Source organism: Myotis davidii, unplaced genomic scaffold, assembly GCF_000327345.1.
Source record: "Myotis davidii unplaced genomic scaffold, ASM32734v1 scaffold1219, whole genome shotgun sequence".
In the NCBI taxonomy this organism is placed as follows: domain Eukaryota; kingdom Metazoa; phylum Chordata; class Mammalia; order Chiroptera; family Vespertilionidae; genus Myotis; species Myotis davidii.
Window position 1 is genome coordinate 137,465 of NW_006290442.1, and position 10,571 is coordinate 148,035.

At 46.7% G+C, this 10,571-nt stretch overlaps 1 protein-coding gene across 4 annotated transcripts in view; it reads left to right on the top strand.

Annotated features, from left to right (window-relative positions):
• The window catches only part of CRACR2A (calcium release activated channel regulator 2A), a 143,900-nt gene that overhangs the window by 33,550 nt on the left and 99,779 nt on the right, over nt 1-10,571 (top strand). The window contains exon 1 of one of the 4 annotated variants that reach the window (XM_006763519.2): nt 3,117-3,191. The exons of the other annotated variants lie outside the window; for them this stretch is intronic. The gene's annotated coding sequence lies outside the window, so the exon portion shown is untranslated. Of the gene's footprint in view, nt 1-3,116; nt 3,192-10,571 lie in introns of those variants that run through there. 4 annotated transcript variants of the gene reach the window in all.

The following is a 10,571-nucleotide window of genomic DNA, read 5'->3' on the forward strand; positions in this document are numbered from 1 at the left end:
ATGAAAGCCAAGCGACTAGAAGGACCAGAATGACTGGTCGCTATGACGTGCACTGTGGCAGCCAACCAGCCTGATCAGGGGGGAGGCCGGTTGGCCAATTTCCCATGTCCTCTCCCCACTGCCAGCCCAGCCCCAATCGACCCCAATCTGGGCAGGCCGGCCAGACCCCACTGGTGCATGAATTTATGCACTGGGCCTCTAGTTACAAATAAGATATTAACTCATAGGCATAGGTGACAAATATCTTTGTTGATTCTAAAGCACCATATGAAAGTTTGTTGTCATTATTGTATGGTTATTACTATTCAGCTGGTGGTGTATCCAGGGAACTCACCGTAGCTCAGATCACTGCAGTGGTGCCTGTGATATCAAATGGCAACTGAGAACATAACCTGACTTGAAATTTCTGTTCATATTAGATCACAACACCTGAAAGTCTTTGAGCTTCACTTATGGATTTTTCAGTGAAACCCAATGTGTACATGCACTCATTAGCCAGGTGTTTTCATCATTTGCTAGCTGCCTGGTGCTGAAATCAGACTTTATGTTCAGCCTTGGGTGACCAACAGCCCTTCTGGTTCTTCAGAGCTTAGTTAGAGGGACACTTAGAAACCCCAAAACAGACATAACAGGATCCCAGGCCTCCTCTCTCAAGTCCCAGGCGAGAGGTCGGGAAGCCAGCCTCCTGCGTCCAGGAGAGAAAGGGCTTCGGGCTGTGCTGCAGGCTTCTTGGGCATCCTCGAGGCTGTGCTAAATAGGATTGCCTGGAAGAATATCCAAATCCCTTCACCGTCTGAGGCCCGCCTCCTCCACAGAAGCCTTTTCCAGCATGGCAGCCCATCCAGTCCTCTCCCACCTCTAAGGTCCTATTGTCTTAAATGCTGTGCCACCCACTCAGACACTGAAACCCGGTCTTGTGGTGTTAGCTATGCACTTTCTGTATGTCTGTGCCATTTCTTTCCTGGTGACAATCACATGTTGACTTGTGCCAATACTGATGATCGGGTTGGTGAACATCACCTTGTTTGAGAGAGGGCTGAAGGGGGCTACTTCATCATTGTAAGTGCCACGATGTCCTCAGTGGACTTCTGTTTTGGTGTTGAGTGCTGCCTCTCTCTCCAGAGTATATGTCCGTTGAGAACTGGTATCTTGTAATCTTGGCCTCAAGGAGAATGTGTACCTGACATACCCTGGGGACTCAGTGACAACGTATTGCTCAGTATCAGGCAAGGGGCTAGTGTCCCATCCAGATCAGCTCCCTCTGGTGCTAGCCATTTGTGTAACACCTTTACTTGTCTTCCACTGCAGTAACCATGATTTGTATCCTACATTCGTTAATTTGTGAAGACCTTTTTGGTTCTCCCTGTGTCCCCAGCGCTCAGTACAAAGCCTAGAACCAGGTAGGACCAGGTGAAGACTGGGTCAATAACTACACATCGGAACAAATCAGCTTGGTCCCTGTGGGAGAGGGCAAAGGTGGAGACAGGGGGAGTTAGCACCTGGGTGCTGGCGGTGTCTGAAGGGAGGTCAGCTTCAGAAGGCCACGCGGAATAATGGCAAACACTTTGGCTGAGAAGTCGGGCACCTGGGGGCAGGCATTTTCCTGCACTAAGGTTTATTTTTTTATGTAACCTTGAGATTATCTTGTGAGGGTTGAAGGAGATATTTTTGTGAAATTGCTTTTGTAAGCCATAAAGTGGCATGGCAAGATGTTATTCATCATCCTAAGATCTGGTCCCTGCCTACCCATCCAAATTTATTCCTTATTAATTTGATTTATCTAGGCCAGTGTTCTCATTTTTTAAAATGTGTTTTTCCCTCATTGCAAAAGCACTACATTGTAATAATAAAACTATTAGGAAATTCAGAAGGAAGTCAAAATAAATCATCTCTTAAGACTACCACCTAGAAATAACACTATTAACATCTTATGTAGAGCCAAAATATATTTTCTAAATATGTATAACCTAAGTTTCCCAGGTGTCGGCAGCTGGGGACAGTCAGGGCAACATTGCTCTCCATTCTGCCTGGCTCTGGCTCTGCTGAAGGCTGCTGCCTGGGTGGGGCTTCCACACCTTGGTTGCTTCCACCAGCAATGCCCCTGAGGGGTAGGTACTGAAAGCTGACTTCTTCCAACACTTCATTTTCTGAAAATACTTACTGGGTTTATATATGTATTGCTTGTCTCTCTCCACTGGAATCTAGGCTCCACAGGTGCAAAGCTTGCTGGATTCGCATTATTGCTGCTTCTCTGGCACCTAGAAAAGTGCCTGCACAGAGCAAACATTCACTGGATGGTTGAATGAACACCTGAGAACTGCATTACCTCATATAGAACACCAGGCACTTGCTTCAGATGAGTTGTGCATGTGAACCCTACAGAGACCAAGGTTGCTGGGAATACACATCTGGACTGCCAGATCTAATGATTGTTGGAGATTTGGCCTCAGCAGGGGTACAACAGAGAATCCCAGCCTCCTTTGCAGTCACTACAGCTGCCTGCAGTAATTTCAGGCATGCCCTCAGACCATGTTACTTAGCATGTGGCCAAAGCATTCTGCAAAGTTTGTCCCCAAGTTCACAGTGCTAATTAACAGCATCTCCCTGTCCCAGAGCCTGTTCCAGCACCGTTTAGGTTGGTGCCCATATGGGGCCCTTAGGTTTTTCTTACTTACTATACTACTGCAGAGCTTTCTTAGGTAGGGCAGTGATTCTGGCCACAATTCTCTTTCTCCATCTTCAAGGGTAAGCTTCCACAATGGTGAAGACAGTGTTTGTGGATCAGGTGCAAAGAGCTGAAAGATCACTGCTGAGAGCTGGGGTTGCTGAAAGAGGGTGTCCAGTTAGCCCCGAGGCTACCCCCTGCTCAGGCACAAGAGTCAGCCTCTGCTGGGCTGGACCCATCTCCAGACTCAGGTTGTTATGCAGGCTTCCCACTGTAATCCCTCCATCTCTCCTCATCTCCAAAACCTGGAAAAGGATGGGACAAGGCCTGTTTTCTGGGGGGCATTGCAGCCCTAGCGAGAGGGACACTTCTCCCCATTGCTGTAAACCCCTTCCTCTCCGGCGCCTGGGGGAAAGACAGCGTTTTCATCTCTGTGTGTTTCCTAGGCGGGATTCAAACACGGGTCGCAAACGTGCTCTCCAGACCTGAAGCGTTACCCTTGCTCTGAGGAGCCGGGACCTGCCAGGTGAGTGAGAGATCAAAAGGTGGACAGGGTACCCCACAGCCCCTGGTCCTCAAGCCTGAAATCTGTGAAGTCTGTGTGGGTGTCTTTGCTGCTGTTTTTAATATTTATGAAAAGCATTAGCAGGCGCTTAGCTTCCAGAAAATGAGTTCATCAGATGGCCATTATTTTTCCCAGTCTACTTGAGGACACAGTTTTCTCCCCCTTCTCCTCCCCCTGCCCCAGCTTTATTGAAATATAATTGGCATATGACATTATATAACTTTAAGGTACACATAATGATTTGATATTTGAATATATTGTAAAATGATCACCACAATAAGTCTAGTTAACACCCATCACCACACATAGTTACAATATTTTTTCCTGTTACAAGAACTTTTAGGATTTGCTCCCTTAGAAAATACAATATTGTTAGCTGTAGTCACCATGCTGTATGTACGTTACACCCCCAGGACATACCTTGTAACTGGAAGTTTGTTCTTTTCTACCACCTTCACCATTTCTCTCCCCTTTGGCATTGGAAGAAGATATGAGAAGTCATAGGCATATAGGAGATACTTTATCGCAGACCAAGTAGCCATTGATAACAAGGAGCCATCAGACAAAGCAGCTCTTCAAAGTAGCCCCACAAAGCAGCCGCGCACCTGCTGGTCAGTAACACCTCTTTATACCAACTTAGACAAAAGAGGCTTCTTGCCAAATAGGGACATCCATATTTGGGTTATAGAGAGGTACACCTGCGCAGTGCTAGCAGTAAAACTGCTGTGTCATTGCCTTTGCACATGCGTGTGGCAAATTGGCCTTGAACATCCTGTTTAGGTTCCCACCCCCCCCACACACACACCCCACCCCAGGTAGCCACCAATCTGTATTTGGTACCTATGAGTTCAGTTTGTTTTTTATTTTGTTTTGAATTCCACATGTGAGATCATATAGTATTTGTCTTCTTTGTCTGATTTATTTAATTTAGAGTAAAACCCTTCCATCCAGGTTGTCGCAATTAGCAGATTTCCTTTTTTTTTTAGGGCTGAATAATATTCCATTGTGAATATATGCCACCTCTTCTTTATCCATTTATCATTCATGGATACTTAGGCTGTTTTTATATCTTTGCTATTTTGAATAATGCGGCAATGATTCTGAATGCCACAGGGAAGCATGATCAGGCCTGCGTTTCAGGAAGGTCCCCTGGGCAATGCTGTCATGGGCTTGTTTAGCTGTTTTTGTTTTTTAAAGCAGTTTGGTAATATGTATTAAGAACCTTTAACATTTGCATATAAAGTGCTCTTTGGCTCAATAATATTACCTCTGGAAGTAATAAGAGTGATTTCCCCTTATGTAGTGCTTATTGTACCAGATATTTTTGATAAGCTATTTTTAAATCTTTGTAACAATTATGCAGAGTGAGAATCATTGGTCATATTTTACAGATAAATAAACTGAGGTTTTAAAGAATCAGGCAAGCTTAGGATTGAGCTCACACTGTCACTAATTAGCTGTCTTCCTAGGTCAATTTGTTTACCCTCTCTGAAGCTGATTCCTGAGGTAGGACTGCTTTTTAGAAAATGCCAACCAGAATGAAATACCAGCTGCTTTTTTTGGACTCTCCACTCATTTGGAGTATCTCTGCCAGAGCTGACCTCCATTTCCTTAGCCATTTAAGATTAAGTAAACCAGCCAGAGTCGAACAGTGCGGAGAGCTGTGGACAGTGGCTTTGCATTGGAGGAAAATTCTTAGTTGTTTCTCCTACGGTTTTCCTGTGTGCATGCACACGGTTCTTCTCATATCCTCTGCCCCCAATATTTGTGTCTTACGCCCCTGCAAGATTGTAAATTCATTGAGGAAAGGGCTGGTCATAAACGTATCTTTGTATCTCTCCCAGCATCTGCTGGTTCGGTGCCTCCCATGTGCCCAGGGAAAGCTCAAAGGTTAGTTTTTTCAGAAGCAGTTGGGATATCATGATCCAAGGGAAAGCAGGTACTTTGAGAGTGAAGAGCTAAGAGGTGGGGGCCTGGGAGTAGACACAGAAAAGATAAATATTAGGGTTGGAGACTTGGCAGTGAAGACTTGAAACCGAAGAGATCTGGGAGAATGCATTTAATGGCAAACATGCAAAATGTCCTCATTAGTGCTAAACCAAGAGAATTGTCTTAGGTTGGTTTCTCAGATGTAGATCCCGAAAGGGGGACCAATGTGCAAGTGATTTATTCTGGAAACGTTCCCAGGAGGACAAAGTAAAGGAGCAGGAAGCAGGGCGGGAGAGGGGAAGAAGCCAGAGTGATGTCAGGCAGGTTCCAGCCTTCGCCTGGACCCACAAATGTGCTCTAAAGTACAAATCACAAGGCAGCGTTTGTCCCTGCTGGAGGCCAGGGCACTGGGCTTTCACACGTATGCACCAGCCATCGGGTCAGGGCTGAGAGGTGATGGGAAACTCAGGCACTTCTGGCTCCGTCCATGTGGACAGCATGGCTCCAGCACCCAAGTGCCAGCCTTCTGAGAGTCAACAGGTGGAAGGAGTTAGAAAAGGCACGTAGACGCTGGGTGTGGGGTTTGGAGAGGTGTACATATATCCTGGGGGTGTGGCTGGGGCAGCGAAAGGGTCGCCTTGATAACTGAACCCTTGCCCAGTGGTACCTCCTGATGTGTGGATCCCCGCTTCCTCCTCTGCAAAGGGCGGGTAGTGTTATGTGCTCATGTTGCAGAATGATTGGGAAACAGAACAAAATGAGAGCGCAGGCGTAGACTCGTGCTGACAGCAAGGAGACATTATCCGCGGCAGGTGCTGTTATTGCATCCTTCCCTTCCAGGCACAGAGGCTATGTTAGCTCCGTCCTCACCGGACAGCCTTGCAGGCATCAACAGGGACCACCTTGGAAAAGAGCCTGTTGCGTTGGAAAGAAAGCAGGCACTTTTTAAATGTTGACAAATTTTGCAGCGGTTTCTTTAATATATACCAGCCATCTTGAATACATCTAATTAAGCACCAGACACCATGCTGTGGCTGTGTTTGGCTTTGATGTGCTCATCAGCATAGTGGGGAGCTAATCATAACAGGACTTAGCTCTTATAAAATGCCTTTTATCTTCGGAGTGGTTTACAACCACTAATTATTAGAGGAATTAGGGTGAACAGCAGCCGTCTCACAGAAACCTGCAGCCACTATCCAGGGCCTTTGATGTATCCTATCATAGAGCCAGAGAAGTGGGAAGGGGTGTTTATTAATGGTTGTCCAGACCTGAAAGAGGTGTCTTATGGGAGACAGCTGTTCTCTTTCTCCCTTGAGGCTAGAACAAGGAAATTGAGCCTAATTTGAGGAAAAAGCAGGCAAGATATAGTGGTTGCATAAGCGACAGCCAGCCACTGAGTGGTAAGTTCGCCTTTTCAAAGGCGCTTGCATACACTTGCCCCTTTATATGGTTTGGCGGGGCACATGTCTCCTGGTGGCCTGTGGTGGGTGACATTATACCACCAAGTCCCATGCAGCCGAGGTAGTCAATGGGCTTGTTTCCACTAGACCAAGCAGTATGTTTTAATGGGCCTCTTCTTTGTATCCCTCTTATAATATTTTTGTTTTGTTGTTTTTTGTTTATTAGTTTGTTAGGTTAGAATTTGATCTGGGGTGTAGGGTTTGACTTCTACAGAAACAAGAATAGTAACAAGAGCTCATACTCCTAAGGTACCATCCCACCCTCATGTTACAGGTGAGGGAAGAGGCTCAGGGAACTGAAGAAACCTGTTTGTGGCCACATGGCTGGTGCCCCAGGTGGTCTGGCATCTGGCCTTGGAGTCTGTTCTTATCCCCACAGTAAGAGGCCTATCGGAGAAGGGGTGGGATTTTCCCAAAGGCCCCCCTCCCTCCCCAACTGTCAAAGAGCACATGGCAATCTCATAGGGAGCGGGGAAGGTCTGGTTTCCAGTCTGGCCTGGCTTCTGTGCTGACACTTGACTCTTGAGCAGTGGGTGTGTGTGTATGTGGGTTTTAGGACCTAGCAGGGGTGTGGGAGGCAGCCCCCTGAAGAAGCAGCTTGGCCACTCTGCCCTCCCTGAGAAGATCCTCACATCTGCTGCCTGGTCCCAGCAGAGGATCCACAGAGCCATGGGGAGCGGGAGGGGCATGGGCATGGACAGCAGCCAGGCCACCTGTGGAACCCGGATGTTTGGTTAAAGCACTTTCCCCTATGTACTAAGATGGATTTAAAACAGGCCCCGCCCTGGAAGTCCAGGGTGGGGACACAGTCTACAGTGGCATCAGTTGCCATGGCCTGTGCAGACAGTGCCGGGGATACGGAAATGACCTCTCAGGACACCTGGGCAGAAACACAAGCATCACAATTTCTTCCTTGTGGAAATATGGACACCCTAGGAATATTCAGATATGATAACCTAGGGCAGCAGTTCTCAACCTGTGGGTCGCGACCCTTTTGGCGGTCGAACGACCCTTTCACAGGGGTGGCCTAAGACCATCCTGCATATCAGATATTGACATTACGATTCATAATAGTAGCAACATTACAGTTATGAAGTAGCAATGAAAATGATTTTATGGTTGGGCCACAACATGAGGAACTGTATTTAAAGGGCCAGAAGGTTGAGAACCACTGACTTAGGACTTTCCCCCACCCTGGCCCAGAGAATGAATGTTAAATACTGCAGTGTCTTTTCCCCCCCACAACACCATTCTGATACCAAATGTGTGTCCTTTGACTCAGTTCAATTTTGACAGTAACATAGACCCCACGGATTAAGGGCTCAGTCTCACAAGCCTGTCCTCACTTGGATGCCAGTCCCAGATTGTCGCTCATGTGTTGACTGACCAGCTATACACAACCCCCTCCTCAGGTTCAGTAATTCACTGGAACAACTCCCAGGGCTCAGGAAAGCACTTTAGCTACTTTTAGTTATGATATCAGCTTATAAAGGATGTAACTCAGGAACAGCCAGAGGGAAGAGGTGAGCGGGGCAAGGTGTAGGGAGAGGGTGCAGAGCCTCCATGCCCGCCTAGAGCGCAGTTCCAGGTACTTACGGACTGGAAGCTCCCCGAGCCCTGGGCTAGGGCTTTCCTGGAGGTTTTGTCACACAGGCATGATTGATGAAATAACCGTCCCTCTCCTTCTTAGAGGTGGGAGGGTGGGGGGACCTGAAAATCCTGACCCTGTAATCACATGGGTGGTTCTTCTGGCAATCAGCCTCCACCCAGAAGCTCTCTAGAGCCTGCCTCCAGTCAGCTCACTAGCATATACTCAGGTATGGGTGAAAGGGGCTCATATACATTACAAAAGATACCCCTTTCACTCAGGGAATTCCGAGGATTTCAGGAGCTCTGTCCTAGGAACCAATATTTTTCATTATACCACAAATAGTCACCACTCTGAGCCCTCACTCTCAACGGTCTTAATAAGAAACCAACACACATTTATTGAGCAACTGTCTTATGTGAAGTACCAGGCTGGGAATTGGTGGCGCATTTTTCATTCAAATGAGCAAATATCAATTTAATTCTTATTAAGATTTATTAAGGAGGCTTCTGCCTTGAGGAAAAAAGAAGAAATATCAGGTTGTCACCCATGTGTCTGACTGACCAGCTATACATTCTGGGTTTGATTCCACCAGACCAAGCAGTATGTTCTAATGCCAGAAGCATGCAAGCACACTCAGAGACATAGATGCCTGGGCGGTCAGGGAGGACTTCTTGGAGGAGGTGGTCTGGAAACTGGGCTCTGAAGGCACATGCAATACCGAGAGTTGGGGCAGACCTAGGGAGTGTTTTTATAGGAGGGAGAAGGATTGAGAAACTTCCCTTTGTTGAGTCCTAGAAAACAAATGTAGCCCTGTTATGCACCTGGTCTTTTCTCTGACCTCTCAGTGGTGTGAAGTTTGAGTCCCAGCTCAACTTGCTCATAACCCAAGACGTATTGCTTAACCTTTTAGAGAATGAGATTCTCATTAATAAAAGTGGAAAAAGGCAGCCAGTCCTGACATCTTCAAGGATCACTATGGAAATGAGATCACAGAAGTGAAAGTTCTTTTTAAACTACAAAGTGTAATTAGTGTCATTATTGTTTTATAGTGTGTCTTTAATTATTTCATCACCTCCCAAAGAGTCATCTTACTATCAGAATTTTGAACTAAAAAGGTTAATATTGAAAATGCCTTAGAAATAATCACTAGAGCTAACATTTATCACCTCCTCGCTAGGAGCCAGGCATAATTTCAAGGTCTTTTACATGCTTTATGTTGCTTAGTCCTCGCATGAAGTAGATGCAGTCATCTGCATTTTACAGATGGAGAAACTGAGTCCTGGAGAGGTTAACTTGCTCAAGGTCATGCAGCTAGGACAGCAGTGGGCAAACTACGGCTGTAGTTTGAAATGAATAAAACTATTGAAAAAAAAGACTGTACACTTTTATGTAATGATGTTTACTTTGAATTTATATTAGTTCACACAAACACTCCATCCATGCTTTTGTTCCGGCCCTCCGGTCCAGTTTAAGAACCCATTGTGGCCCTCGAGTCAAAAAGTTTGCCCACCCCTGAGCTAGTAGGTGGTGGAGGCAGGATTTGAACCTGGGAAATTTGGCCCTCACCAACCCTCTGTGTTGGATTCCTCTTTTCCATGGGGAGGAAGAGAGAGATGGAGTTTTCTCTCTGCTCTGGTCCCCAGCATTTCCCCACCTCACCCTCCACATTTTTTCTTGTTGCCGGTGGAAATGAGGTTCTTGTGGTATCGAGAGAAAAGCGATTCAGGGACCACGCATGGAGGATGAGAGGTAATAGTAAGATTTATTGAAGCTGAAAAAAACACAATGGATTGTTTCCAGGATGAGCCAGTGTCTCATCCACAGCCAGGTGGTCAAACTCTGTCCCGCTGTGGAAGAAGTCCAGCCTTCGTTCATCAAGCCCAGAAGGAGGTCCAGGATCCAGAAATCCTGTGTCATCAGTTCAGTGGATGCCAAAGCTTAGTCCAGCTCAGGCCCTGTCCCCGTCCAGCTAACTTAGTCCTTGTTTCCAGGTGAGCTCCGCCTGGGGCTGCATTGCCGGACCCAGGCCAGCACGTGGAGCCCATGCTTGGGCCTGAACATGCAAGTGCGCAAACACACCAACAAACCAACGCCTGTTACCCAGAGAGACCTTTGTTAAGTTTGTATTGTATTACCTCGGGCTTTCAAACTGAAAAGCCCAATCTCTTTCCCAATCTTTTGCAGGCCCTTTTCCCAGGCTAGACGCCTCTCCCTTACGATCCCCATCTTGGCTCCTACTGGGCATGCGCCCAGCAGAGGAATTTTCCCTTAATTGTTATATCTTTCCCTCAGTAATCCCAGCTAATGGCCAGTAACCAATCTTTCCCAAATGCTTCAGGAATTAGAGGATTGGGGGCAGGG